This window comes from Mustela nigripes, chromosome 18 (genome assembly GCF_022355385.1).
Source record: "Mustela nigripes isolate SB6536 chromosome 18, MUSNIG.SB6536, whole genome shotgun sequence".
Taxonomy (NCBI): domain Eukaryota; kingdom Metazoa; phylum Chordata; class Mammalia; order Carnivora; family Mustelidae; genus Mustela; species Mustela nigripes.
This window is the reverse complement of record NC_081574.1, coordinates 9,014,222-9,041,953: the sequence shown is the minus strand read 5'-3', so window position 1 is coordinate 9,041,953 and position 27,732 is coordinate 9,014,222. Positions and strand designations below refer to the sequence as shown.

Sequence of the window (27,732 nt, the reverse complement as noted above, 5' to 3'; positions counted from 1 at the left end):
CAGTAAACTCAAGAAAAGCCTCATATAGTCTATTGTGAGAGAAAACAGAGGAGCTCTGCCTAGGTCTAGGGCCAGAGGAGGATCCGCTGGAAAGTACAAGAAGGAATTTTTAAAGTGATGGAAATACTCTATATTCTGGCTTGGGTGGTGCTCTCGTGGGTGCGGACATGTATCAGGATTACTGAAATGCGGGACGCCTGGGTGGCTCAGTTGGTTAAGCAGCTGCCTTCGGCTCAGGTCATGATCCCAGCGTCCTGGGATCGAGTCCCACATCGGGCTCCTTGCTCAGCAGGGAGCCTGCTTCTCCCTCTGCCTCTGCTCGCTCTCCCCCCCCCTCTGATAAATAAATAAAATCTTTAAAAAAAAAAAAAAGATTACTGAAATGCGGTCTTTCATATGGATGCCCTTTATATAGATTATATTTCAACAAAGTGTGTTAAAATAGACAAAAAAGGAAACGACAGAAAGAACCGTCAGGTTCACCCGGGGTGGCAAAAGCAGTTTGGCGGCGGAGGGGACACAGAGATACTGGAAGGTCCAAGTCATGGGGATGGGAGACAAGGGGACGCGGTTTTCTGGAAAACCCCGTGTTTTCGGAAACGCTCCCAAGCGAGAGAAGTGGATCTGGATGATGGTTTTCCTCCAACCTCCTGGAGGAAGGGCGCGTGTTCCGGAGACCCGCAGCCGTCAGGGAGGGAGCCGAGCCCCGCGGAGGCGCGGATTCACCCCCGCACCGCGGGCCGCAGCCGGGTCGGCGGGAGCGCGGGTCCGGGTCCCGCTGGGCGCGGTCCGGGCCGCTCGGGCCCCGCGCGGCCTCGCGGTCCAGGCGGCAGGTGCGGCGGGAATAGGCGGCTCCGGCGCCCCCGCCCGACAAGGTCGCGCCCCGGCCCGGCCCCTCCCGGCTCCGTGACTCCGCCGCGTCGCTCAGACTCGGGTCCCGCGTCGTCCTCGGCGGCCGAGAAGCTCCTGCGCGCGTGGACCGAGGGCGCCCGGCGGGTGCCTCGCGCCGCGGTGGGCACGTGTCCCCGAACGCGCAGGTGTCAAGCCGCGGCCTTCAAAGCGACATGTTCGCGCCGTTCCTCCCGGTCACTGCTTCTCCCCCTTGGTTTCGCGAGAAAACCTGCGAACCGAATCGGCGGCGCCACGGCCACCGCGGGGGCGTCGGAGTCACCGGGGGGGGGGGGGGGGCGCCTCCTCGCGCGACCCGAGCGGCTTCAAGCACCAAGATCCGCCCAAGGGTGACTTCTGAGGCGACTCGTGGGGGTCTTGACTGTGACCCCGAACCGCCCCGGCGCGACGGCGGGATCCGCGCATCCTCCGCGCCCAGCAGGAGGCTCGCAGGGTCCGACGACGTCCGGGGTCTTCAGCTGCGGAGCGCGGCGCGGGCGGCCCAGGTGCGCTCGGGCCACAGCAGGGCCTAGAAAAGGGCGCGCGGCGCGGGGCCGGGCGGGGCTGGGGCGGGGCGGCGCGGGTTTCGCGGGGTTGGAGTCCCGAGTCCCGGGTCCCGGACGCCCAGATGCCGGGAGCCGCGGAGAGAGGAGGAAGGAAGCTTCCCTGCGGGCTCCGGGGGTGCGGCCCTGCCCCGCGTCCGGACAGACAGACGTCTGACCGTAAGTCCGCGCGCGTCTGTGGTCCTGCGGGGCTGTGGTTCCAGCGTCGTCCGCGAGGACGGACCTTCTCGGTCCTGGGGTCTGACCCCGGAGAGGGGAGCCTTTGGCCCGGGGACCCGGGGAGGGTCCTCTCGGGGGAGTAGGTGGCGCAGGGCAGAGAACTCGGGTGCTTCCGCTCCGATTTCGGAGAGTCGAGATCGGCCCAAGGGCGTCCGTTCACTCGGCGGGAGGCGACCCTAAGCAGGCCTTCGGCCTCTGTCACAAAGCACACACCCCGCCGTGTTGAGAAACCACCAGACGTCGGGGTTACAAATCAGTTGTCTTCCTGAAAAGACCCAGTAAAAGAACAGGAGACTTCTCTTCCCAGAGCAGAAGAGCTGAAGGCGGAGCTATTAAAACGAGATATTGGGGCGCCTGGGTGGCTCAGTGAGTTAAGCCTCTGCCTTCGGCTCAGGTCATGATCTCAGGGTCCTGGGATCGAGCCCCGCATCGGGCTCTCTGCTCAGCAGGAAGCCTGCTTCCTCCTCTCTCTCTGCCTGCCTCTGCCTACTTGTGATCTCTGTCTGTCAAATAAATAAATAAGACTTTTACATTTTTTTTTTTATTCCAACACCTCCCCCAAGAACTATAAAGCCGTATTTATGCACTGTAGCTGCTCAATTTAAACTTTCCAGAAATTTCTGGAAGGTCTTTTGTTTTTGTTTTTTGTTTTAAGGCAAGTGTGGAAAATAGCATGATCATGCTAAGACAACTTTTCAGTCTGTCTGCAACTACAACATTAAGTCGAAAGAATAGCAAAATCAACACTTACATACCCTTTGTTCTTATATACCCAGGATCACTAGTTAACAGTTTTTTTTGTTTTTTTTTTTTTTAATCTCTAAACTATCCTTCTAATTTCTCTGCCAACTTGTTTATTGTTTACCTTTGGAATTACTAAGTGCATCTATGCAGAAATTTGGAAGGCACTTAGAAAATCTGAGTTTTCCTGTGGTTTATGGCAATATTAATGAAGCTTATTACACAGTGAGGGAGAGTTACTATGTCCGACCAGATGGCGAAGCTTGAAAACCCTGAAGAATGACTTTGTCAGGGAGTATTGTTATTTAACAAAAATCTTAGAGTATGTTTTTCCTCTACAGTAAAATAATTTTAAAAAGGCGGGGGGGGGGGCGGTGCTGTTTGTGGCAATTTGTTGCAGCAGCCATAGGAATCTGCTATGGGTATGTTGGACGACTTGGGTGAAGATCAGCAAATTTCTCTGCAGATGTCTGTAGAGTCACCTTGAACCTAATGGTGTATTCCTGATCCAATTTCCCTGAAGCTGCTCACTATTATGACCCCTTTAATTGGAGGTTTCTTTGAAATTCAGTGACTCTCTATTCCTCCACCTTTCCTCCCTGTAGGTTGAGAGGGAAAGGCCTCTATTTTCCCGGCCATCAGACAACTGGCAGTATAAAAAAACCATATAGCTTTTAACTACTCATTTTTTAAGAAATATGTGCTGTTGGTTACAAGGGTCTCGCTGAGCTAGCCATGGAATGACCCAGGGCAAACTCATCATTTCTAATGGGATAAACATAATGTTCTGTGTTTTAACTGCAGCTGGAGAGGAAGGGAACAGATTTTTTTTTTCCCTACAATCTCATAAACCCATTTATACTTAAAGGCCACTTGAGACTTAAGAAGGAAAAGGTGGGAGAGTTTGTTTTAGAAAAGTGAAATTAAAATTTACACATGCCTCCTCATTCTAGACAGTGAAAGATATTTACAGTAACAACTACCTTTAAGGAAGAACAGTTCAAAGGATTGTAGTGTATTTTTTGCTGCCTTGCAAGTTATTTGAAAGGGCTGAGTGTGTTCAAACTAATGATTTTGAGACGAACACTGCAGGTTGAATCACTTTAGTTATAATGAAACATTGACTTACAAAACTAGCTTTTACAATGGTCATAATTGCAGAGGCATGGTTTACAGAGAAAAATGCTACATTTAAAAGTATTTTGAATTCTTTGCTCTAAATGTAAGAGGAAGGATAGAGGAAACTGTCCTTTTAAACATTTGTTTTTAAATGAAGGTAGATGGAAATTCTTGAAAGTACTTGTTTCAAGGTACGTTCTTGAAAGATGAGACTACAAGACTTCCAGACACTCAGAATCTTGGCCTCGGACAATTTCTTGACCTTGACTGCAGGTTGAGAGAAGTCAGCTGGAGAGATTTTAAAACCTATGGGCACCTTATTCTTAGTATCCGAGAGATTGGCATAATTGGCTTGGGGTGTGGCCTGAGTAAGTGTTAAAGGTTATTGCTCCCTGCGGGCTACATCTTGCTTTTCTTACTCGGATCTGTACATGGCTCCATTCTTACTTACCCTAGGCTATGCTCTCTCTGTTAAAACAAATTTTGGCTGGCTGAGGCTTACAGAGCTTTATTTTCAACTTGACATTCCTCTCTTCATGAAGCATGCACTGACTCCATCTAAGCCTGATACAAAGAATGGTTGCCTCAATTATTTTACAGACTATTATCTAAGTATCAAAGACCTCTGCCATCAATTTTATCTTCCCATAAAATTAAGAACCCCTCAAAGGTGAATAAAGGATCTAACAGGAATTCACTGTGAAGAAAATAAAATGACCAATACGTATGGAACAATCCTCAAGTTAACTACATATTTAGAAACCAGAATTGGGGGGGGGGGGTTCATTGGCAAAAATCTAAGTCTAACAAAAGCAATGATAGAAAAATTTACTGTCCTAGATTACTGGTAGAGGTGAGAATTCTGGACACTTTATAAGAAAAATTGGCAATATCTAATAAAATTTAAAACATAAGCTGATTTGGCTATTTCAAATCTATATGTAAAATCTTTAATTTTAATAAAGATTTTAATAAAATCTTTTATTTTTTAATTTTTAATAAAAATGACATTCAGACAGACATTCACTCTAGTAGTATCTGTAGTAGCAAATGAGGGAAGAAAAATTCTAAAAAGCAATACCTATAGCACACAATTGGAAAAAATATAATGTTGTTTAGTTAAAAGAATTAAGTACATTTTTAATCTATATAAGTAGTACCAAGTGCAAGCTTTTTGAATGAAAAAAGCAAGATGAAGTTGAAATGGTATTATAATACTATAAACAGAAGAAGATAAGAATGATGTTACATAGATCCACAAAATTACTTACATTTTCCATATATATTATCAGACTCTCTACTTAGTAGCAAAACTTATTGAATGAATAACTGGTACTACTATTGTTACCTTCTATTTCTTTCTTTCTTTCTTTTTTTTTTTTTTTTTCTTGACCCATCCCAAATGGCCTATTTTCACCTCTGTTGAAATCACTGTCCAGGTCAGTTACCTTCATCTGGTCAAACACAGCAATCTTGTCCTAGTTCTTGACTGACTGTTCATGAACACAGTGGATCACTGCCTTCTTTCTGAAATGTTTTCATAACTTGTTTTTCAGTATCACATTTTTCTCTCCAAAGGTCAATTTTTCTTTCTAATTTTACCTCTTCAATTAGAAATTGTGGATTTCTCAGATTTTTCCCATGGTCATCTGTGGTTTTATCTATACTTATTCCAGGTGATCTCCTTCCCAATCCTGTTACATAATATGTACACACTAAACTGGCCCTAAACATTTAACTCCAGGACAAAATTCTCCCCCTAAGGTCCCCTTAGGTTAAGTCACTTTTTATCACACTTGCTTCAACCATATAGCAATTTCTCACTGGGAAATTGAAACAGTTTTCTAAAATGTGTGAAATTAGTTTCTCAAAGAGAGGGGGGATAGAATATTAGTGGTTGAAAATTGACTAAACATGGGGATAACTACAAATCCACAGAAAAATGGAAAAACATCAGAACCTCTCCAAGGTACAGATTGATGAAGATAGTTTCTTTAAAGCAGCTAAAAAAATACAGATGGAGGAGCAAAAGTGAGAAGGACAGCAGACTTTTCAGAAAATATTTAAGGGAAAGGACAAAGACTTTTTTGATTTACAGAAAAAGTGCCAATCTATAATTTCATACAGAACTCAAAATAAATACGTGTTTTAAGGAAGAAGAAAAAAAAGCTAAGTCTTTCTCTGCTTGACTTATTTCGCTAAGCATGATACGTTCTAGTTCCATCCATGTTGCCGTTTATAAAAAATTAAAAAATTAAAAAAAAAAGCTAAGTCAATAGTTCTGAAATATAAGAAATGTTAATCTCTTCTAGGAGAAAGAAAAAAAACCTGATGTGCTAGGATCTCCAGTATCCACAAAACAGAACATGAGGAAGCATAAATATGTAAGTAAACATTAATGACTTCTTTAAAAACGTATTGTGGTAAAAGATACATGAAACAAAATGGCCCACTGTCACTATTGTAAGCTGGTTTGTGTCGTTAAGTACATGCCCATTGCTGTGCCTTCATCAAACAATGACTGCCACCCATCCACAAAACTTGATCTTGCAAAACTGAAATGCTTTACTTGTTAAAAAATGAATTTCCCTTAGAACTGCTTTTGCTGCCTTACTAAGGTTTTGGGACATTGTATTTTTACTTTGATTTGTCTCCATGTATTTTTTTCTTCTTAATTTTCTTCAATGATGCCTTGGTTTAATTAGCATGTTGCTTAATCTCCACATGAGTTTTTGTGTTTGTTTTTTCCCTCCAGTTTTTCTTGTGGCACATTCCTTGTTGGATATGATTGTGATTGGAAAAATATTTCATAGGATTTCAATCCTTTTAATTTCATTGAGACTTGTTTGGGGGCCTAATCTGTGATCTATCCAGAAGAATGTTTATCCTGTTCTTTTCTTCCCCCCCCCCCCCCCCCCCGAGAACTTCAGAAATTTCTGTAGAACTTTCTCCAAACCCCTGCACCGAGAGACCCAACCTAACTCTTCCGTGGCTTCTGAGAACATAATGCTGTGTCGGTAGGATGAATCCAGCCCTCCTCCTCCCCTACTCTGCATCCCCAACAAAATATTTCCCTGTGGAAGCTCAACATTGCCAGGAAACTTTATTATTCTAGTCAAGACCTAATGATTTCCCCTAACCTTCCTTGAGTGTTCACTGAAAAAGGCTCACAATTTTGAAAAGGTAGGTATCTTTTGTGACTCAGAGACTTGGTCTTGAAGACCTGGGAGCCATTCCTTTGAAGTGAAATCTTTGGGAGACCAAGACTTTATCCTTCTTGTCCAGGTAACAAAGCTGGCCTATGCATATTGATATTGACTGACTTTGTATTTGTTCACTTATCTCCTTCTGTTGAACCACCTGTAGTGCCACCTCTCTCCTCCTCCCTCTATAACCCCAACATCACCTCTGCACCTCTGAATGGAATTCAGCTCTTTCCCTTACTTTGCACTGTGGCTGAGCAAAATTTGTTTATATCATATTAACTACTGTCAGGCTGTGTTTATCCTGGACACCCCAGCCCCTGGCAACCACTGTTGGGCTTTCTATTTCTTTGAATTTATAGTACATACCTCCATAAGTGGGATCATTCAACATTTGTACTTTTGTTATGGCTTATATCTGTTAGCCTAATGTCTTCAAGTTTCAACTGTATCCTAGCATGCAGAATTTCCCCTTTTAAGTTGGAGTAATACTCATAATGTGTATCTACCACCTCCGTTTATCCATTGTTTATCCATTATCTGTCATTGGATTTATCTGGTTTCCTTCTGCCTTTTTGCTATTGTGAATAATGCTATTATAAACAAAGATGTACAAACAAAACTGAAAGCCTCTGCTTTCTGGGGTTTTTTGGGAGTATATACTCAGAAGTTGAATTGCTGCCATATTTTTTTTTTTGTGGCTTCATCATTGTACTTTCCCACCAATAAAACACAAGGGTTAGAATTTTTCCATGTTCTTGACAATAGTTCTGTTCTCTTTTTTGTAGTACATCATAGTAGATGTAGTGGTTTTGACTTACATTATCTTAGTTAATGATGAACATCTTTTTAGGTATTGGTCATTTGTATATCTACTTAGGAGAAATGCCTACCTAATATTTTTGTCCATTTTTTAATCAGATTGTTTCATTTTTGTTTGAGTTACAGGGAATTAATATCAAGAGAATGTATAAACTATCAAATGTGTGGTTTGCAAATACTTTTTCCATTACATGGGTTACCTTTTCATTTTGTCACTAGTAAGCTTTGCACAAAAAAATCTACAATGTTCAATCTACATATTTTTGCTGACTATGCTTTTGGTTCTATCCAATAAATCAGTAAAAAATCTTCCTTGAAGAATTTCCCCCATGTTCTAAAGAGTTCTATGGTATTAGCTCTTAAATCAAGGTGTTTGTTCCATTTTGAGGTAATGTTTGTATATGGTATAAGGTAAGGTTTCACCTTAATTACTCTTTTTCATGTGGATATCCAATTTTCCCATCATTTGCTGATTGATGAAACTTGTCCAATCAGTTGACCATATACACGAGGTTTTATTTTTGGGGTCTGTATTCTCCTTCTCTATATGTCTCTTCATAACATACTCTCTATGACCTACAATTTATGCTTAGATTACTATAGCTGTTTTCTGTTTGTTTTTGTTGATTTTTAACTAACTTTGTAGCAAGTTTTGCCATCAGAAAACGGGAGACCCTCAATTTTGTTCATTTACAAGACTGTTGTCACTCTTCAGCTTCCCTTAAGATTCTATGTGGATTTTTAGATAGATTGTTTGTCAAAGCCCTTGGGATTCCGATAGAGCTTGCATTGAATCTGTTGATCACTTTTGGTAGTACTGATATCTCCACAATATTCTTGCAATCCATGAATATAAGATGCCTTCCTGTTTGTGTAACCCTTAATTTCTTTCAACAAGGTTTTAGTATTTCAGCATGCAAGTCTTTTTTGCTTCCTTGCGGAAGTTAGGTCTAAGCATTCTTTTTGATCCTATAAATGGAATGGTGTCCTTCATTTCCTTTCAGACCATTAATATATACAAATACACTTTATTATTTTATCCAGGGCTTGACTGAATTCTAAAAGGGAATTTTTTTTTGCATGTGTAAAATTTATAGATGATATGACCTTACATGTACAAAGCACTGAAGAGGTAATTTTATTTGGATGCCATTTTTGTTTTGTTTCGTTTTGTTTAACTGCTCTGACTAGGACATCTAGTGCTATGGTAGGATGGAAGTGGCAAAAAAGGCTTTCATTTGGTTCTATATTAAAATGGTTTAACATGTGAACATTATAATTAACAATTATAGGTGTTATAGCTTATGTAAATGCAAAACATAATGGAATATAATGAATGGGAGAGGGACTAGAACTACTTAGTTTTAAGGCTGTTGCTGTGCATGTGAAAGGTATACAGATTGAAGACACATTTAAAATGTATATTATAAATGTATCTCAAAATAAAGTGCAGCTAACAAGCTGATAAATTTCAGAGCACTTTTATCTCCAAGAGGGCGGAAAGATGTCGAAAGAACAATGGTAACAACAAAAAAAGTGGATGACAGATTTAAAGATATCTTTTCAGTTATATTAAAGTTGAATGGCCTAATACTCCAACTAAAAGATTGTCAGATTAGATTCAAATCAATTGTATCCTCTCTCCCAATACTCATTTGATAAACAAAAGATATTTGATAAGTTAAATATGAAAACTAAAAGACTATAACAATTTATTAAGTAATGTTTGACTAAATTAAGGTTACATAGACCTCAGAAGAATTATTACAAAGGATAAGCAGGATCATTTCATAAAACTGTCAGGTATAAAGAATCTACAAAAGACTTAACTGTATTATGCACAAAATAAGTCTGAGGAGGAAATCAAATAGAATTATACAGAACCAGACAATTCAGTTACAAGTGTGGAATTCAGCACTTTGCAATTCATACATAGACAATGACCCTGAAAAATGGTGGGGAAATCTTAAAATATCTCCCCCTATATAAGGCTTATGGAATAATCTGTCGAACAGCACAAAAAACCTTTTCAGGGCCCATCAAATTCACTAAACTAGCTCATATTACCCAAAACTAGTGTAAAAAAAAAATGTTGTGTCCTCTACAATCAAACAAAATAGAGAGTAAAACTGTGTTCTGAGCTGTACCATTAGTCTGCATTTTAAAAGGAATAGAAAATGAATATGTGTCCTGAACTTCTTTGAATTACGCTAGAAATCAAGAATGCCAAGATAATCAGGAAAGCACCAAAGGGAGGGAAATAACACGGCACACTTCTAAAAGATTCACGGGTCATAAAAAATAAAAATCACATTTAAAAATATTTTAAACTAAATAAGATGTACATGACAACTTCTGGGATGCAGTTAAAGTGGTGCTTACAGGGCTATTTATAGCATTAGATTAAAACAGAAGAAAAAGTCCAAGATGCCAATCATTGCTGTCAATTTGAATCATAAGAAATTAAATTCTACATCGTGAACTGAACACTAGATGAAAAGAAGGAAGGAAATACTAAAAACCAAAACACAAAATAAAGGCTAAATAATTAATGAAACCAAAAACTGGTCCTTTGAGATCAATAGGCACAATTGCCAATAACATCAGAAGTGCCATTGATATTTAAAATAAAAGTCAGCAAACTGTACAGCATTTGGGCCCAATTCAGCCCGCAGCTTGTTCTCTAAAATTTTATTGGAGCCCAGCCATACCCATTTATTTTCATGTTGTCTGTCACTGTTTTTGCATTGCAATAAGAGTTGAATATTTGTAAAAGAATTAGGGTGCACAGAGCATAAAATTATCTGGCACTCTCTAGAAAATTTGCTAATCCATGTGTTTAAGTAATAAGGAGCATTATATACAAATTTATACCAACTTCACTAAAAATTGATGTGAAATGGGAAACTTCGAGAAAGGCATTAAACTAGTATATCTCACTGTAAGACCCTATCCTGACTGCATTTTATCACAGACCTATCCATAAAAGAACTTCTGAATAGTTAAGATCCATAATAAAAAGAATAATACGAACCGCATAGACACACATAAGCACACACAGTACAGTAGAACCCATTCAATTCCTTTTTGGAGGCCAGCATAATCCTGATACTAAAACAAGACGTATAACTGTGCAAGAAAGGAAAACTACAGCCCAAGTCCTCTCCAGCACATAGACCTAAAAATCTTGAACATTTTAGCAAATTTGATCCAGTAATGTAAAGATTAATGGGTTTATCCCAGGAACGTGCATTAGGCTTATCTGAAAATCAGTGTTATTCACCTTCGTAAATACAGAGATAGTAAGTGTCAAAATTAATCATCCTTGATAAATTTCTTAAGATAGCATTAGAAGGAAAAGCCTTCAACATGATGTAAAGGATTTACATGGAAACCTAAATTGCATTGTACTTTTTGGTAAAAAATGAAATGCCCTCCCTATAAGAACAAAGGTTTCCCTTTTGTTCCTTATTTTTGCATTGTCCCCAAAGCTCTAGCTATTATAATAGAGGAAACACAAAGAAAAATGAATTGACATTGGAAAGAAATTAAAATGTATCCATTTGCAAGTGACATGATCTCCTGAGTACGAAATCCTACTATTATATATATCTATAACAGACACACACACGCACACGGACAAATGTTAGTGAAACTAAATAAGTCTGTAGGATATAAGGTCAATATGGAAATCTCCATAGTATCAGGAACCCACTGGAACCTGAAATAAAAAAGTGCTATTTCTCATCAAATGACAAAATGCTTAGCAGTATAGAGAATATGCTTGAGTTGTACAATGAGATATTGTTGAGAAAATAAGGTAAAAAAAATAGAAAATAGATACCCATATTCATAACCTGAAATATATTAAAACTTTTTATTCTCCCTGAATTGATCTCTAGTTTCATTAAAATCTATTATCTGTAGCCCACTAATACTTTTTTTTGAGAAATTGACAAAGTGATTCTAAAATGTAATAAAAATTACCTGGAATAACCAAAACAATTTAAGACTAAGTTGGAAGATCCACAGTGCTCAATTTAAAGGTTCACGATAAATGTATGGCAATTTCAACAGTTGGACATTTGTCTAAGGATAGACACACAGAGATCTATTTTTAGTTTGCTGGCTTCCTTGTGAAGATTTTAATCTGTTAAACACCTAAATAAGACTGCCAGTACAGGGATATAATTCTTCCTTTGGAGGTGTCCTTGACAAGATACCTGCTCTACCACGTTTGTGGAGATTCTTTCTTTCCTATGTGGTCCCCTGTCCTTCAGGGTTTTCACTCGCTTACTTCACCAAGTCCCTCTACCTCCTCCAGAATCACACATGTGCTTTATCACAGCCGACTTGCCAATCCTGCCCTGCTTGACTTCAGTTATCATCCTATAACTGCTCCTATAACTCCTCCTAATTTGTTTTCTAGGCTACATTTTCTCTGGAAAAATTCAGGTTCTTGATTGGATTTTTCATAGTTTTCCTTTATGGGGAATCCTGTTTGGTACATCTGGTAGTGAGGGCTCCTAAGTAGCAATCTTCTTGGTATAGACACTGTAGTTAAAGTGGGAAACATTATTAAACCTCATTAAAATTAATGAGCTGGAGTCCATCTCCTTTCATTTGTGGTGGTGAACGTATTTCAAGGAGAGAGTAGCTTCCACTTTCTTAGGAAAATGCTTTCAGACCAACCAACAGATGATGAGAGATGAATCTATCACCAATTGATAATATGATTTATCATGGCAATTGGAAAGAGAAGCCCAAGATATCCAGGGTCTCTTATAGCATATTCCGAGAACTTATTCTTTTTTCTCCTTTTACACAATTGCTAGACCTTACAACTTACATATTATTGACCTTGCAACTTAAATATTATTGAGTTGAATAAAATAGGAACTATGATATAATACATTTATAGTCACCAATAGCTATAATAATCACACCTGATTTTTGTATTATATATTGCAAATTTCAATAGGCAAAAAGTTGAAATGTAGTATATTAACTACATTTGAGTTGTAGTTGAAGCTGTAACTTGAAATAGCCATATTTCAACTTTAAGGAAATTTAATAGCTTCAAGTGTCTATGAACAACTATCAAAAATATAAAAAATAAACATCTGTTTCCAGCAACATGGTGGACAAGCTACCTACAAGCTTGGCTTTCACATCCTAACACAAACATTCATAAATGCTGTGTAAGAGCTACTAGCGTGCAACAGGAAGCCAGAGCTGTCTGCTGAAGCTGTAGAGGCAGGGGAGCCTCTGCCAACCTTAGTAACCAAAAGGCTTGCATTTGAATGATCATGTATCTAATGAAAGATGAGGCTTGGATTCTAGACAGAGTATTAACTCGGGAATGAGGTTTTTGCAAATGATGAGGGATCTAAAGCAATGACTTTTCACTCTTTTTCCATCCCATAGCATAAGAAAAACTCATAAAATCACACTGGTGTCGACAGATGTGGCTGTTGGTACTGGCCTGTAACCCATTCTGCATGATGGGATATTGACTGGGAACCTCAGTCTTACTGCACCACTTACTGAAGGATGAGATACAAAAAATATATATATTTCCATCTGTGAAAATTGAGACTAAGAAGGTTATTCTGATTCTGCGTTTACTGGAACTGGGGAGGAGAAACTCACTTGAGAATGTAGAACCAAAGACTACTTTCACATAGATGTAGGTCTTAAATTTGTAAAAATCTATCCTTAGAAATTAGCACAGTGGGGCTTTTCATAGATAAAAGCACACATTCTCCAAAAGGAAATATCCTCAACCTAATCTTCAAGGATTTTCTAAGATTAATCACCACCAAATGTTGATTATAAGTGCTAGTTATAGCATGTGATACCATTTACATAAAACTGAAAATTGTAGAAACCAATGCTATTTTGTGTTCAGGTAAATAGGTTCTAAGAGTGTAAAAGTTGTGCATGGGCATTGCATAAAACAAATTGAGGATAGTGTTTTTCTGTAAGCAGAAAAGTTAATGAGATCAGGAGATATTTGAGCCATATTTGTAATATTTAATTCTTAGTTGATAGTTACCATGTGATCTTTCCCTTTTATTTGCATCGAGTCACTTACAAAAGTATTAGGCAATTTTAGAATGAGAGTTTCTCTCTTTCTGTGGAAGTCAAAGATAACCTACCATGCTAGAACCAAATGCTAGGAGCCTTCAGGATCCAAGACAGGATCTAGAAGTTGAGTTCTCAGATGTTTAAGAGGATGGAATTTGTACAGAGAGGCATCAAGTGGAGTCTCTGGTCATAAAATCAGGGCAAGAGATGGTCAGGATTTCCTTGAAAAACAGTAGTGAGAATTATGATTCGTTTTCCCATGTGAAATTTTGAAATGTTTTCCCATAGCTCAAAGCAACTGCCAGGAATTAAGAGGTTAGTAGCCAAGTAAGAATAAGGGGAAAGCACGTGCAGAAATAGGATCAAAATTGCACCACCAGTATCCAGCCCCAACGCGATAGGACTGCTGTTTTAGAAGACTATCTTGACCATCGTGATGGAGAAACTAACTGGGTGTACTTGGCCAAGGTGAAAAACCTTCATCATTACAAATCACTGGCTTCTAGAAGTTAAACTGAGGTGACACTGGACATTCAGAATGTAGTGTGTGTTCTTAGAAATCTAAAAGGAAACTATTTCAGTGTAGGCAAAAGCCATAGAAGGTAGGAAAGATACCATCCAAAGAAATTGCCACTTATTGTCACAAGTAGAACCTCAAATAGCAAAAATCATCTGTTAATTTAAGTATAAAAGAAACATACTGCAAAACTGTTGGGTAGTTCAGTTTTACTGAAAAGCTATAGAAATGTAGGAGGCTTGACAGGAGCCAAAATAAACCTTAACCAGAAAACTTTGGGCCATCAGGCTCATTACTTCTGCTGGAGACCACTTGACGCTATAGTGTCTTTTGAGTCAGCATGCTCTTCGAACTCTGAAATTTCCCTTACGCTGCCATGAGCAAGAGATTTCTGAATAAGGTATGTCAGAGCATAATGGACCTCACTGATAACCATTCACCATTTAAGATAAAATTTGTTCCTTTCTTGAAACTCATGAATCTTTACTGGGAAAGCATTACTTTTTTGGTCTTATTCTACGTAACTTGAAAAATAAAGTCAGAGCTGAAACCGAGTATGGTATTCAGAAACTTTATAGATTTTGTGTTTTCCTTGAGATTACTGTGTCAATGTAAGAAGCCCAGATCATATTGGCTTGGCTTTAGGCATAGCTAAATCTAGGGGGCTTGAATCTCATCAAGGCTTTTGGTTTTTTTTTCCTTCATCTTCGGACTGTTTGATTTGTGTTTTAGCCTTTTCCTCCTGCTGTAGCTAGAAGACTTTTTAACAGATGGACAATTAAGCAATATGGTTTTCAGCAGCTGAGATTCATAGTAACTTCTCTACCCCAGTGGGGGTAAAAATGTAAATACTCTTAGCCAAAACTTGTAGCAAGGGTTACCGGACCTGACACATGTTGGTGGTGATGGGCCCTTTTTGAGCCAGAACAAAAACAAGAAAGTGAGGCAAAAAGATATGATAATTCTACTAAGCTTGGACCATATCCAGTGCCTGATGCCAAAGAGTTAGGTCAAACCAACCAAACTACATAGAAAACAAGAAGAGAAGGGAAAAAAAACTATATGTTAAAAGAAACCAGTATGTTCCTACGAGATGAGCAAATATAATGGATTCTGGTCTACCAGGACAAAAAATGTCTAAATGTAAAGCATCATCCCTCGCTCCATGTACTATCTGGTGAGTGGTTTGTGTGCAGTTCTTTTCTGATGAGATTTTTAGGGTCATTGGATTCTTCCTTTCTCTCCCTCTGTGTGTGTGTGTATGTGTGTTTAATACAGTTTCTTTAACTTCTGCCAAAACATCAGTAATTTCAAATGAGACACATAAAAATTTGGGTTTGGATTAAGGGATCATAGTTTGATTTTGCTATAGCCTTATCAGTATAGTTTTGTACAGTAAGTTTGGTTTATGTGAACCTCAAACATCTTAAAATTTTCATGTAAGATTCAATGTATCTCCTAGTTTTCTTAAGCCAAAATAACTTTCCTTCTATGGTTTTTCAAAATCCCCTAATTTGAAATCTACATATATACAACACAGAGTTCATGAGTTAAATGAATGTTTTGTAATGTACTTACATGTTATGTTCCGATGATTCTAAAAATCACTGTGAGTCTAGTCTTCTCCGTGGCCTCTCCTTCACTCCAGATTGTATCACATGGCCACCATAGCTTCTTTGTGGTCATTTGGTAAATATTTTTGAGTACTTGCAAAGATAGTTTTACTCTGAATTTGAAGATCAAACAAAATCCTAGTAAGACTGAAACATTTACATAATCCTTTTCAAATGTATAGACTTGTTTACATCTGGGTTTTAGTGTCTAATAAAACTGAGAAAATAGTATTCATGTTTATTTCCCTTAGGATAACTGGGGAGAATACTGGCTATTATCACTCAGATTTCTTCATACTGACTATTATCACTCAGATTTCTTTCATGGAATCTTTAAAACATTCCATTCTTTTTTTTTTTTTTTTAAGATTATTTATTTATTTATTTGACAGACAGAGATCACAAGTAGGCAGAGAGGCAGGCAGAGAGAGGAAGGGAAGCAGGCTCCCCGCTGAGCAGAGAGCCCGATAAAACATTCCATTCTTTTTCTTTTTTTTTTTTTTTAAAGATTTTATTTATTTTTCAGAGACAGAGGGAGAGAGCGCGAGCGAGCACAGGCAGACAGAGAGGCAGGCAGAGACAGAGGGAGAAGCAGGCTCCCTGCCGAGCAAGGAGCCAGCTGTGGGACTCGATCCCAGGACGCTGGGATCATGACCTGAGCCGAAGGCAGCTGCTTAACCAACTGAGCCACCCAGGCGTCCCAAAACATTCCATTCTTGAATAAGTTTTCTGGACAATGGTCTGAGTGTTATAGGTACTTATGAGTTACAAATGAGGTATAATAAACTGTATTTATTTAAAGCATATGATAAGATTCGACATATGTGTACACTGATAAAATCAAAACAATTAAGAGAGAAAGTGAGTCCACGGCCCTCCAAAATTTCTCATACCACTTTATAATACCTTTCTCTCCCCCATCTCTAGGCAACTAATGAACTGCTTCTGTCATATCTAGAACCTATCTAAATAGTCACACTGTGTGGCTTCTTTCACCATATTTTGAGATGCGTGCATGTTTTTATTATAGCAACTTTTTATTTTTTATTGTTCAGTAATCTTGCACGTAAATATATGGCAAAATTGGTTGATCTAGTCACATTATGAATGTATACGTGCTTTTAGTGTTTATAAGAAACAAACCTGTGACTTAGTTAAGTGTCTGACTCTTGATTTCGGCTCAGGTCACGATCTCAGGGTCCTGATAGTGAGCTCCCTGTAGCTCTGGGTTCAGTACAGAGTCTGCTCGTGCCTCTCCCTTTGCTCCCTCCATGCTCACTCACCTGCTCACTTGCTCCCTCATTCTCTCTCTCTTTCAAATAAATAGTAAAATCTGAAAAATTGTAATCACCACTTCGCAGCTGTATGGATATTTTCATGGCTGTATATTCTTTCCTCTTGAGTAAATACCTAGGCTTGGGACAGCTGGCTCACATAGTAGATGTATGTTGCACTTGTGAGAAGCTCTTTTTTTTTTTTTTTTTTTTTAAGGATTTTATTTATTTGAGAACGAGAATGAGAAAAAGAGAACATGAGAGAGGGGAGGGTCAGAGGGAGAAACAGACTGCCTGCTCAGTGGGGAACCCAACGCGGGACACAGTCCTGGGACTCCAGGATCATGACCTGAGCTGAAGGCTATTGCCAAAAGAAGCTCTTTTTTTTTTTTTTTTTTTTATTTTACTTATTTATCAGAGAGAGTGAGCAGCACAGGCAGACAGAGACAGAGGCCCAGAGGCCGAGGGAGAAGCAGGCTCCCTGCTGAGCAAGGAGCCTAATGTGGGACTCGATCCCAGGATGTTGGGATCATGACCTGAGCCAAAGGCAGTCGCTTAGCCAACAGAGCCACCCAGGCGTCCCTGTAAGAAGCTCTTAAAGGGGCACCTGGGTGGCTCCGTTGGTTAAGCACCCAAGTCCTAATTTCAGCTCAGGTCCTGATTTTGGTCATGGGATCAAGCCCTGTGTCCGGCTCTGTGCACAGTGGGGAGTCTGTCCGAGAGTCTCTCTCTGCCCCTCCTAACCACCTCTCCACACTCTCTCTCTCTCAATAAAGTATTTTTTAAAAAAACTCTTAAGTTGTACACCAAGTGGTTGTAACATTTTACAAGGCTATCACCAGTGTATAAGGGTTCTAGTCCTCCCATATTCTCACCAACAGTTAGTTTCTTTCTTTTTTACTTTAGGCAGTCTAGAAGGTGTGGTGTCGTATATATCATTGCGAATTTAACTTGTATTTGCTAATGACTAATCATGTTGAGTATCTTTTCATACACTCTGCCATCCACATATGTTCTCTGGTGAACTATCTGTTCAAATAATGTCTGCCTTTACCTTGGGTTGTTGGGTTACTCCCGAGGTTTTAGCATTCTTTATGTATTTTAGATATCATCCTTTTAATCAGGCACATAACTTGGAGAATTTTTCTCCTAGATTGTGGTTTGGCTTTTCATTTTATATAACTGTATGCTATAAAAACTAAAAAAATAAAAATTTTTGAGGAAGTTTATGTTACCAACTTATTCCTTTCCTGGACTATTGTTTCTAAGCAATCTTGGCAAACTGAATTTCAAAGATGTTTTTCCTCTCATGCTTCCACAGGTTTTAAAGCTCTACATTTTACACTTGAGTATATGATCCATTTTAATTTTCTATATTATAGAAGATAGGGAACAAGGCTTATTCATCTGCTGATGAACAAACAAATTTTCTAGCAATATTTGTGGAAAACATTGTCTTTTGATTCCTGAATTACGCTTGAGCATTTGTAAAACGTCAGTTTTGCATATGCATGGGTCTGTTTCAGGACTTCTAACATGTTTCAATGATACACTTGTCTATGTTGACACCAATTCTACTTTACTATAACTTTTAAGAACTTGTAGTCTGATGACATTTTACAGTTTAGTTCTTTCAGAATTGTTTTGGTTAATTCTAATTTATTAGGATTTTCATATGAATTACAAAATTACCTTATCGATTTCTAAAAAAATCTTGTTGGGATTCTTATTGGGATTGCATTACATTTATAGATTACCTTTGGGATGATTGACATACTAACATTGAGTTACCAGACTCAAAAATTATATATATAATATATATATATATATATATATATATATATATATATATACACACACACACACAAAGATATATATATATATATATCTTTGTATTTGGGTCTTTTAAATTTATCTCAACAGTGTTTTACAGTTGTTGGTGCAGAGATCGGACACACCTTTTGTCAGATTGATCCCCAAGAATCTCCTATTTTCGATATGAGCAAATATATCCAAACTTAATGTTGCTAAGTTTTTAAAATTTCAGCTCTCAATTATTCATTGCTAGTATTTGGAAATGTAGTTTATTTTTTCTCCTGTCCTTAAATATTACTAATCCTCCTCAGACTCCTGACAGCTTTTTATAGATGGCATCAGATTTTCTGCATAGTTACACATGTATATTAAACTTATAAATAAGGATAGTTTTGCTTACTTTTCAGTCTTAACCTTTTCAGTGTTAACCTGCCTAAAATTCCCAGTTCAAATTAGACACAGTACAAGAAACTGTCTTTCTCTTGATCTTAGTAAGTAAGCACTTTCCTTGAGGAAAAGTATTTTTTTTTTATTACAAACTCATTTTCTGTAATATAGCTGTTCAGATTTTTTGTTTTTGAAAGAATTTGTCAATGTCAAGTCACTGGAGTTGAATATATTGGCACACAATTGTTCCTAATATTCCCTTTGTTCTCAATTTTTGCAGAATATGATCTGTAGTTACAGTTTTATTTAATCCTGGTAGTTCATTTGAGTCTTTGTTCCTGGCAAGTCGGACTAGAGTCTTAACAGATTATTTCTCTAAGACCTAGTTTTGGAAAACATTGATTATTTTCTGTATATATTTTTTTAAAGATTTTATTTATTTATCAGAGGGAGAGAGGGGGAGAGAGCGAGCACAGGCAGACAGAATGGCTGGCAGAGGCAGAGGGAGAAGCAGGCTCCCCGCTGAGCAAGGAGCCCGATGTGGGACTTGATCCCAGGACGCTGGGATCATGACCTGAGCCGAAGGCAGCTGCTTAACCAACTGAGCCACCCAGGCGTCCCATGTATATTTTTTTAAATTTATCTGTTCCCATCATTAATATCTCATTTTCTCTGTTTATTTTGATTTAGATTTGCTCTTTTTCTAGTTGCTTAAAATGAAAGTTGAGGTCATGAATTTGGACTTTTTTCTCATAGGATTTCATTTTCTGAATTTTTGCCTATGGATACCTTCAGTGGTGTTCTACTTTATATTGTTACACTTTGTGCTTTCATTTACGCTCAGTTCTAAAAACTAAATTCCTTCTTGATTTTGCTTCAACCCATGTTAGTAGTGTTACTTAATTTCTATTTACTTAAGCATTTTCCAGCGTTCCTTGTTAATAGTTTGTAATTATTTTCCAGTGAGAAAACATATTTTGTAGGAATTGAAACCTTTTAATTTTGAGACGTGTGTTAAGATCCAGGAAAGAGTCCATCTCAATAAATGTTCCCTACGCTTGAGAAGAATGCAGAGACTCTGCTGCTGAGTAGCTTGTTTCAAAACTGTCGGTTTGGACAGGTTAGGTTGATAGCATTATTGAAGTTTACCATACAGTTAAAGATTTCCTGTCTGTCCATTGGTCAGGGAATACTGTTAATGTTCAACTATAGTTGTGGAAGTATCTATTTCTCTTCGCAGTTCTATCAGTTTTTGTGTTGTGTGTTTTGAAGAACTGTCATGTATATGAAGTTTAGGATTTTTACATTTTTATGAATTGACCTCTCTATGAAAAGGCCTTCCTTTTGGGTTATATTCTTCTGAAATCGACTTTGCCTATCAATGTAGCTATAACAGATTGATTTGGATGAGTTTAGAAGGTTTATCAGGTCTGTCCTTTTACTTTTTGCCTACTTAGATAGTAATAGTGAAAGTACCTTTTGTTTCAAGCAGGAGAAAGTTGTGACAGGACCTTTTATCTAACAACCTCTGCCTTTTTAATTGTAGTGTTCGTCATTTATATGTATTAGGTTTCGTATGCCTGAGTTTAAGTCACACTCAAATTTACTAATGGAGTTTATGACTAGCTATCTTTAACTTAAGCATGGATGGAGGTAAATATTATTTCCACTTTTGGTTAAGCGTCAAAAATAATGAGAATTGGACAGCCCGTCAGAACACTGAACATAAAAATAAGCCTCTTACCTTCTGATATTTGCCTTTATAAAATGCTAATCTATAAACAACCATAACAAGATTTTAAATAATTTATTTAACAAAATTATAAATTATTTTCTACTATAGAAGTAGAGAGAAATAAGATTTATCTGAAAACATCTTGGAAAATTCTCAACTTTTAGAGACCATACCCTATGCTCTGCATAAAGCTAGTTCAACAAATGCTTGTTAAATTGCTTGTGTTTTCTTGAATATCTACTCTGATACTTTTGGCCCATGCATGTACAAGTATTGGTTTTCTAGATTACCAAGATTATATCGAAGCTTCTGGTCCATTCCAAAGTTTAAGCTGGCAGCACAGCAAGAAGCAGTCAGCTCAGCCACTCACAGATACAGGAAGACTTTGGCCCCACTTGTCCCACTCCCAATATTGTCTAATCCTACAAGCACACTTTCTGTGGCCTGCACTGTGAATTTAAAGGAACAGGACTTTCTTTCTTCTTCCACTAATGACATACATAAGGACTCTCTTTACACACCCACCAAAAGAAGGTAGCAAGTTTGGGGCGCCTGGGTGGCTCAGTGGATTAAGGCCTCTGCCTTTGCCTTGGGTCATGATCTTAGGGTCCTGGGATCGAGCCCCGCATCAGGCTCTCGGCTCAGCTTGCTCTCTCTCTCTCTCTCCTTGCCTCTCTGCCTACTTGTGATCTCTGTCAAATAAATAAAAAATCTTAAAAAAAAAAAAGAAGGTAGCAAGTTTAACAAAGGAGTTAAACTATTGTAAAACAACTAAGTGATTTATAAATCCAGTGAGAAATTTAACATTTTTACTTTCATAGTCTCTTTGATCTATTTTATACCTAAGTAATTATGTATATTGCATGTATGGTATCTAAGAAATTAAGCCATTAACAAAGTTACCAGTGCACATGTGATATTAAATCTAATGGCAGTGATTTTTGACATATTTCAATTATTATTAGATGAGATGAATATTACAATTTAATTTAGAAGGCAAATTTCATAGTGCCTGTGTTGTGAAGATAAGCTCCTGAGGGGATAGGTTCTTTGGTTCAGCTGATAGCTATAACTGTTTGGACCACTTGTGTACAGTTCTATAAATAATGAGATCTTTAAAGACATAAAACATTGAGTAACTTGGTTCTAATATCTAGAGGTCAATTATGTTGTAAGAAAAATTAAGTCAGGACATTCTCAGAAAAAAAATATACTAGCTGTGCAATCCTTATTATTAAGACATAGAGTCACATTTCTGACAAAAAGATAATCCTTTCTAATAATTGTGTCAGCATACAGAACAATAGAACACTTAGTGAAGGATACACAAATGATTATCTGCCTTTGCTTCCCTAATATGATGGTCTGACAATTGCTATAAACACTACTCCAGATAAGAGTTTCAGATTTTCTTTTCACTAATCTAGAGGACAGCTCTAGCCAAGGTAACCAGCCAGTTTCTAGAACCCATGGTGTCCACATCATATCTCAACAATAACAAGTCTTGCTAACTCAGAACGTTCAACAGCAGCTGCTGCTGCTGCTTTTTTTTTTTCTTTCTTTCTTTCTTTTTTTTTTTTTTAATGAGAAATTATAGGCTGAGAAACAGTGTCCTAGGGTTGTGTTGGAATGCAATGTTTGGAAGTAGGAGAGGGTTCCTGGTGCATGTCATAAGTTCTTAAAATTATATTAAGTTTTACCCACACCTGAATGTGATTCTACAAGGTGAAATGGAAGAGGTAGAGATCTTGAGGGAGAAGGACTAAGAGGACAGTGCTTATGAGATTATGTTGAACTAGAACTTGAGACTGTGCTTCTGAAATTTTCCAATGAATATGGAAGGCCTGAGATTTTGATAGGAACAATCTAAATTCAGGTGATTTCGAACAATCTCAGAGAAGCATCTAAGTGATGAGTTGGTATCTGTGTGTTTTAGGCATCAAGCTGAATAAGAGGAAAATGGTGTTGGAGTAACTTAATGTTCTCAATTTAATACCCAAGTATTTGGAAGATCATTTCTAATTCAGAATCCCATCATCACAGTATCTGGTTTCTTCCAGTGTTTCTTACGGAAGATTGTGTGCGTATAGCCATCTTTAGAAAAATAAACCCACACAGGAACAGCATATAGTGTGTAAACTAATGTAATGTTGACATACCTCCACTGAGAGGTGTGTTCTGTGTTCCCTGCGTTCAAACCTGGGTGGACTTCTGAGACTCCTGCAATCAGTGGAATGTAGCAGAGTGATGATGCATGGCTTCTGGGGCCCTGCAGTAAGTAGTCATATGGCTTCTACCTAGGTATCTTTTCCTTGGAAGGCTTGCTCTTGGACTGGAAAGACCTCCTGTGGTACTATTATGGCTGACATGCCCAGCTAACTCCCCAGCTGACCATTAGCACCTATAAGACATGAGAGAGAATAAGCTTCCAGATGATTCTAGGCTTGGATTTGTGTATTCACCTATGTTCCAGACACCATGGAACAGCAGTTAAACAGTCTCATAGGTCTTTCCTGAATTCATGATGAGTATAAATGGAGAGATAATAATTACTATTGATAATGTCTGAGTGTTGGGGTCACTGGTTGCACAGAAGTAGACTGATGCTTCTGTCTGGCTCTGGCAGTGAGTTTGAGTTGACAATAATGCCTGTGCTTTTCATGCTAACCACCACACTTGTCCACCAGCCCCCACAAATTCAGCCCTGCCTACTTCTTCAGTGAAAAGGTTTAGGTGCTCTGATGTCCAAGCTAGCTCCAGTGTCAGGGAGGAACACTGAGTTTGCACCAGGAAATAGATGCCCAGAGTGGTGATTCCTTCAACTGTTAAAAGTGTGGTACATCCAGTGGTGAAAGAGAAATATTAGATCCAGTAGCATTTTAGGTCCCATTTATATGTAATTTCATTACAAATGGTTTCTTACTTATATTACCCATGATTAAATAAACGTTTTCCCAGTTTTTTTTTTCATTGAGTTGTAACTGACATAATATTAGTTTCAGGTATATATCATAATGACTTTGTATTTGTGTATGCTAAAAATGACCAGCATAATAAGTCTAGTTAACATTTATCACCATACATCATTATATATTTTTTCTTATAACGTAAGATCTTCTCTCTTAACAATGTCCAGATATAGTACAGTATTGGCTCTAGGCACCATGCAGTACTTATATCCCTAACACTTATTTTATGACTGGAAGTTTGCACATCTTCGCTCCTGCCACCCATCTCGCCCACCCTCCCATCCGTTTTCAGAGGTATTGAAAAATAATTGACATGTATCACTGCGTAAGTTTAAGGCCTACAGAATGATGGTTAGATTTACACATAGTGTGAAATGATTAACACAATAGTTTCATCTAAACCCGCCTTCTCACAGATTAAAAAAAAAAAGAAGAAGGAAAACATTTTCTCCTTGTGTTAAGAACTCTCGGGATTTCCTCTCAACGACTTTCCTGTACATCGTAAAATGCTGTTAACCTGTTCATGACATCACTAGAACTTATAACTGGAAGTTTGTATCTCCAAACCTTCCCTCCCCCATCCCTCCCCACACACCTTGATAGATGACATCTGGGAAACGTGAGAAAGACCCCCATGTTGTCTGAGTGGTCAGTTGGAAGGGACTTGGTACTGTTTATTAACAGTACGAATGTAAATGGAGATGAGAAGATAAAATCAGGTGTCTTTGAGAAAGTAAAAAAAAAAAAAAAAAAAAATGCCAAGCACACATGGTGTGATAGGTATGAATCTCAAGGGAGAGAGTTGATGTGGATAGTATAAACTGTCGCATCTTCTGCTTAGACCCGGAAATATAAACCGTAGACATGAGAGAGACCATATCAGGAGAGCTGTTAGAGGAGAATTGCTCCAAAGAGGCACTGTTGACATTATGGGCAGGATGGGTCCTTTTTATGTGGGGCTGTCACATGCATGGCAGCACCCCATGCCATGAACACCCTTAGTTGTCACAGCTAAAATGTTTCCAGTTATTGCCAAATGTCCCTTGGAGCAAAAACACCCCCAGTTGAGAACCACTGGATTAGAGTAAAAAGAGGGGAAAAGATCCCTTTTAATATTCTTTTTTTTTTTTAAGGTTTTATTTATTTGAGAGAGAGAGAGTGAGCAAGCCTGAAAGGGGTGAGGGGCAGAGGGAGAAGCCGGCTCCCTGATAAGCAGAGGGCCCGATGTGGGACTTGATCCTGGGACTCCAGGATCATGACCTGAGCCGAAGGCAGTTGCTTAACCAACTGAGCCACCCCCTTTTAATATTCTTACGTTAACTATATCTGCCTATATTCTTAAAATGAAGATCATTCTTGAAGTTTCTACAAGCTGACAAAACAATTAAGCCACATAAGCAAAACCTAATCTAGCTGTTTTTCATTAATTTAAGAAAAACTTAGGTTATTTTCTGTAAATGTTCCTGATAACCATAAAATGAGTCATCGATCCAAAATGGTGTAAAATAGGGGTGCCTGGGTCGCTCAACCAGTAAGCCTCTGCTTTCATCTCAGGTCATGATCCCGGGGTCCTGGAATCCAGCCCTGCATCAGGCTCTCTGCTCAGCAGGAAGCCTGCTTCTCCTTCTCCCACTTCCCTCTTTTGCTATCTCTCTCTCTCTCTCTCTCTCTGTCAAATAAATAAAATCTTTGAGAAATAAATAAAACAAAATAGTGTAGAATCGTTATTTTTAACCAATCCTCTGCTGTCTGGGAACTCCACTGTAAGAACCAACCACTGTGAGGGTAAACAACTTGCTCATTTTTCACTTTATAAGCCTTTCTGTAACTTCATGCCTCGTAGCTTCATGCCAGTTCCAGGTTTGAAGTCTCCTTGTTTCAAGTTTCTTTCTCATAAGTAAAATAGTCATCAAATAGATATCTTTGCATTTTTATTTATAATTAAATTTTAAAATCTTATTTATTTATAAATATTTATTCATATTTAATATTTATCAATTATATTAATAATATAGAATATTATATATGAATACATAGTAATATATAATATATGAATCTATAATATAAATAATTAATATATTATATAATATTTAGTACATAAATATAATATATAATATAAATACTAATATATAATATAATCTATAAATCTATAGTATAAATATTGATATTTATTTATTATAAATAAATATATTTAAAATTTATAAATAAATATTTATTGTTTCTGTAAAAGCTTTTAAATTCTTTACTGTCCATAAAGTCTCTTTTCAGAAACTATTCTCTGAAATCTATTCTCCAGTGTATATTTTTCTTTCCATGAATGGCCTTTAATTTAGGGGCAATTTATACATAGTTGATCAATATTTGGGGCAAAACAACTATACCATTCTTTCATTATCTGGGCCTTAATTCTGTTCAAGTTCTTTCAGGATAACTGGTGTGATTGTTATTCCCCAGAATAATTTGGATAATCTTAGAAAATCCCATTTAATATGAGATACATAATTTGGTTAAAAATATTTTTCTATGTTACTGTAGTTGAAATGCTCTAATCATAATTAAACACAGAGAGCTCTTCAGAAATACCTGAATCATCTACTCTAATTAAATATGTGGCATATTTAATTTTTATATGGTGTGGACAGATTTATAAATGATGATTTCAAATAGGCAATTCCAAATTGATTTATGTAACAGAGAGCCCTCAATTATAATGTTAACTTTCTAGAAATATATTTGATTCATGATAAAATTAGTGTTGCAGAAGAGAAAGTTAAAATACATTGACTTGATTTATAAAACTTAGTAGTAAGCTATTGCTTGGCAGTATAAGGTTTTCTATTAAAAATAGCCTAATATCTTGAGAGTATTTCAGTAATTTTTTCTTACATATTGTTAATGTAAATATGTTAATGTAAAAAATCGTTAATGTAAATATTCCTAACCACTGAACAAATCGCTCTAGTACTTACATTATTCATCTGTTTTTTGTTTTTTTTTCCCCTTTTTGGGAGAGTGTGGTCAAATATAAAATATCTTTGGCTCTAAGAATTTTTCTATTAACTATGTTGTCCCATGGATTGCTATAAAGTTGTTTGTAGTAATCTTTTTCTTCTTTAAATAATTGTTTGTATCAGTTGCAGACTTTTTTGTAACAAATCACCCTAAAATTTAGCATCTTAAAATAAGCCACTTATATTCTCAGTTTCTGGAAGTTGGGAATCAGGGCATGGATTAGCTTCATCCTATGACTCAGATCTCTTCACATTTAAGGTGTCAACCAGAGCCAAGTCTTCCCAAATTTCCACAACTTTTGTCTCTCAGCAGTTGTAGGAACTTTTCAGTTCTTCTAGCATCTTTGAACTGCAGGGCTTTTCTACTAGCATCTTTGAACTGCAGGGCTGGTTTCATTTACTTGAGCCAGCAATGAAGTCAAAAGACAGTGTGTGCAAAGGACTGTTACGGAAATGCAATCACATCCTTTGTAACTTAATCTCATTAGTGACTTTTCATGAATGTCATTATATTTCACATACTACAAACTAGTCCTTAGGTCTAGCCACACTCAAGGAGAAGGAATTATATAAAAGTGTGAATACCAGGGGACACGGATCACTAAGGGCCATTTTCAAAGTTGGCTTACTTCTTTGTTAATTTTTTTTTATAAACATATATTTTTATCCCCAGGGGTACAGGTCTGTGAATCACCAGGTTTACACACTTCACAGCACTCACCAAAGCACATACCCTCCCCAATGTCCATAATCCCACCCCCTTCAT

The 27,732-nt window shown here is 37.8% G+C and overlaps 1 long non-coding RNA gene across 1 annotated transcript in view; it reads left to right on the top strand.

Moving 5' to 3' along the window:
- The first annotated feature begins 1,511 nt into the window (after nt 1-1,511).
- Nucleotides 1,512-27,732, top strand: part of LOC132006524 (uncharacterized) — a 194,454-nt gene continuing 168,233 nt past the window's right edge. The window contains exons 1-2 of the long non-coding RNA XR_009401127.1: nt 1,512-1,610; nt 5,843-5,914. This is a non-coding gene — a long non-coding RNA (uncharacterized LOC132006524). The remainder of the gene's footprint in view (nt 1,611-5,842; nt 5,915-27,732) is intronic.